Source organism: Ictidomys tridecemlineatus, chromosome 7 (assembly GCF_052094955.1).
Source record: "Ictidomys tridecemlineatus isolate mIctTri1 chromosome 7, mIctTri1.hap1, whole genome shotgun sequence".
Lineage (NCBI taxonomy): Eukaryota > Metazoa > Chordata > Mammalia > Rodentia > Sciuridae > Ictidomys > Ictidomys tridecemlineatus.
Window position 1 is genome coordinate 81438381 of NC_135483.1, and position 3834 is coordinate 81442214.

At 37.6% G+C, this 3834-nt stretch overlaps 1 long non-coding RNA gene across 1 annotated transcript; it reads right to left on the reverse strand.

The window, feature by feature from the left end:
• Nucleotides 1-793: 793 nt before the first annotated feature.
• On the reverse strand, nucleotides 794-3325 carry LOC144365309 (uncharacterized). Its single transcript, XR_013423619.1, has 2 exons — nucleotides 1243-3325; nucleotides 794-940 (listed from the first exon to the last, which is right to left on the reverse strand). It is a non-coding gene; the product is annotated as an uncharacterized LOC144365309 (long non-coding RNA).
• Between the last annotated feature and the right edge of the window lie 509 nt (nucleotides 3326-3834).

The following is a 3834-nucleotide window of genomic DNA, read 5'->3' on the forward strand; positions in this document are numbered from 1 at the left end:
ATGAAGATTATGGGACTGCCTCTTATGCCTACACAATAGAGCCACCATGTATCCATTTGCAATAGCCATGACTCCTATAAGGGAGACTTCCCTGAAGGTCAGCAGGGTGGCAAAGGTGTGTTGGAGGAAAAAGGTCATGGGCCAAAGAGAGTAGAATTCTGTGACATACATAAACTTATCTGAGGTCGAATTGGGTGTAGCATTAATGGAGATGAAGTGGTGGCTACTGAAGGATGAATAGATGACCCACAGGAAGATAAAGAAACACAGGTTGTGTTCTGAGAATTTATGTTTGAATTTTGCCAAGAAGGAGCTCCTGGGGCTGACAGTGATGGCTTGGAGGACACTCAGCAGGCAGGTGGTGCAGAGGGAAAAGCCCCTCATCAACCTGTACAGGTAGATAAGCCATTTACATTTCACATGACCCCACCTTTCCCCCTGAGGTGTATAAATATCTGAATCTATGAAGCCCTTGATGAGCAGCATTGTTAGGTGAATTACCACCAAGAGACTAAGAGGCAGGTCAGTGTGCTTAGGTCTATGCCTGGTAATGTGCAAGGAGACGTGGACAAGAAGAAGAACCATGTTGGTCAAGACCCCCACCCCAATTTCAGAGTACACGGAATTTCTTATCTGAATGTTACTGTACAATTTATGGGCTTTGCTCACCTTATGGTGGGAAAGCAAAATATTATTAACACCTCAGGGAAAAAAAAACAAGAAAATATCTTCTTTGGAAATATGATCTCCTTCATAGATCTCAATGAACACTACTGCTATGAGGAAAAAAAAGAAAGTTCATCCAAATGTATCTTTATTCCACATGAAAACTCATTTCTGGTGCTGGACACAGTGATGTCTGCCTGAAATCTCAGTGACCTAAGAGGCAGAGGCAGGAGGATCACAAGGATGAAGCCAGTCTTGACATCATGGGGAGAACCTGTTTGAAAATATAGAGTAAAAAAGACAGAGTGTAACTTGGTGCTGGTACACTTACCCACAAAGAAATCCCCAGCAAAAAAATATAGTAAAGTAAATGATCCCTGTGTTTTACCTCACATTCCCAAAAAACCTGTCTCCAAAACCAATCCCCATGCACTGACTCATCTCAACATCTCTCAGCCTTGGTTAGATTACATGTGCCATTGGGAAATCCACAATGGCATACTTAATAGTTCTTCAGTTTTCTTATGTGTTAAGAATTATGGAGCTGGGGTTTAGGCTCACAGGTAGATCACTCACCTAGCATGGGTGAGTCATTGGGTTCAATCCTCAGCACCACATAAAAACAAATAAAAGAAAGGCATTATGTCCATATAAAACCACACAAAAAAAAAACTTTAAACAAGAATTACCGCTTGTGGTCCTTTCTTTCATCTCAAAATCCTAGAAAAAGAAGAACAAAACAACAGCAAAAAAAGTAGAAGGCAAGAAATAATTAAAATCAGAGCTGAAATTAATGAAATCGAAACAAAAGAAATAATTGAAAAAATTGACAATACTAAAAGTTGGTTCTTTGAAAAAATAAATAAGATCCACAGACCCTTAGCCATGCTAACAAAGAGAGGAAGAGAGAGAACTCAAATTACTAGCATATGGGATAAAAAAAGGCAGTATCACAACAGACACTTCAGATATACAGAAGATAATTAGAAATTATTTTGAATCCTTATACTCCAATAAAATAGAAGATAGTGAAGGCATCGATAAATTTCTTAAGTCTTATAATCTACCCAGATTGAGTTAGAAGAATATAGACAACCTAAACAGTCCAATATCAATCGAGGAAATAGAAGAACCCATCAAAAGACTACCTACTAAGAAAAGCCCAGGACTGGATGGGTATACAGCAGAGTTTTACAAAACCTTTAAAGAAGAACTATACCAATACTTTTCAAGCTATTCCAGGAAATAGAGAAAGAGGGAGAACTTCCAAATTCATTCTACGAGGCCAACATCACCCTAATTCCTAACCCAGACAAAGACACTTCAAGGAAAGAAAACTGCAGACCAATATCTCTAAGGAATCTAGATACAAAAATCCTCAATAAAATTCTGGCGAATCAGATATAAAAACATATCAAAAAAATTGTGCACCATGATCAAGTAGGATTAATCCCTGTGATGCAAGGCTGGTTCAATATACAGCAATCAATAAATGTTATGCACCACATCAATAGACTCAAAGAACCATATGATCATCTCGATAAATGCAGAAAAAGAATTTGACAAAGTACAGCACCCCTTGATGTTCAAAACTCTATGAAAAAATAGGGATAACAGGAACATACCTCAATATTGTAAAAGCTATCTATACTAAGCCTCAGGCTAGCATCATTCTGAACAGAGAAAAATTGAAGGCATTCTCTCTAAAATCTGGAACAAGACAGGGATGCCCTCTCTCACCACTTCTGTTCAACATAGTTCTCGAAACACTGGCCAGAGCAATTAGATAGACGAAAGAAATTAAAGGCATAAAAATAGGAAAAGAAGAACTTAAAATATCACTATTTGCAGGTGACATGATTCTATACCTAGCAGACCCAAAAGGGTCTACAAAGAATCTATTAGGGCTAATAAATGAATTCAGCAAAATGGCAGGATATAAAATCAACACGCATAAATCAAAGACATTCCTGTATATCAGTGACAAATCCTCTAAAATGGAAATGAGGACAACCAATCCATTCACAATATCCTCAAAAAAATAAAATACTTGGGAATCAACCTAACAAAAGAGGTGAAAGACTTATACAATGAAAACTACAGAACCCTAAAGAGAGAAATAGAAGATTTTAGAAGATGGAAAAATATACCCTGGTCATGGATAGGCAGAACCAACATCATCAAAATGGCGATATTACCAAAAGTTCTCTATAGGTTTAATACAATGCCAATCAAAATCCCAACAGCATTTGTTGTAGAAATAGATAAAGAAATCATGAAATTTATATGGAAAAATAAAATACCCAGAATAGCGAAAACAACTCTAAGCAGGAAGTGTGAATCAAGCGGTATAGCGATACCAAACTTCAAACTATACTACAGAGCAATAGTAACAAAAACAGCATGGTACTGCTACCAAATCAGACAGGTGGACCAATGGTACAGAATAGAGGACACAGAGACCAATCCACAAAATTACAACTATCTTATATTTGATAAAGGGGCTAAAAGCACGCAATGGAGAAAGGATAGCATCTTCAGCAAATGGTGCTGGGAAAACTGGAAATCCATATTCAAAAAAATGAAACTGAATCTCTTTCTCTCGCCATGCACAAAAGTTAACTCAAAATGGATCAAGGAGCTTGATATCAAATCAGAGAGAAGGCGTCTGATAGAAGAAAAATTTGGCTCCAATCTACATACTGTGGGGTCGGGCTCCAAATTCCTCAATAGGACACCCATAGCACAAGAGTTAATAACTAGAATCAACAAATGAGACTTACTCAAACTAAAAAGTTTTTTCTCAGCAAAAGAAACAATAAGAGAGGTAAATAGGGAGCCTACATCCTGAGAGCCCTAATATCCAGAGTATACAAAGAACTCAAAAAATTAAACAATAAGAAAACAAATAACCCAAGCAACAAATGGGCCAAGGACCTGAACAGACACTTCTCAGAGGAGGACATATAATCCATCAGCAAGTACATGAAAAAAATGCTCACCATCTCTAGCAGTCATAGAAATGAAAATCAAAACAACCCTAAGATACCATCTAACTCCAGTAAGATTGGCAGCCATTATGAAGTCAAACAATAAAAAGTGCTGGCAAGGATGTGGGGAAAAGAGTACACTTGTACATTGCTGGTAAGACTGCAAATTGGTGTGGCC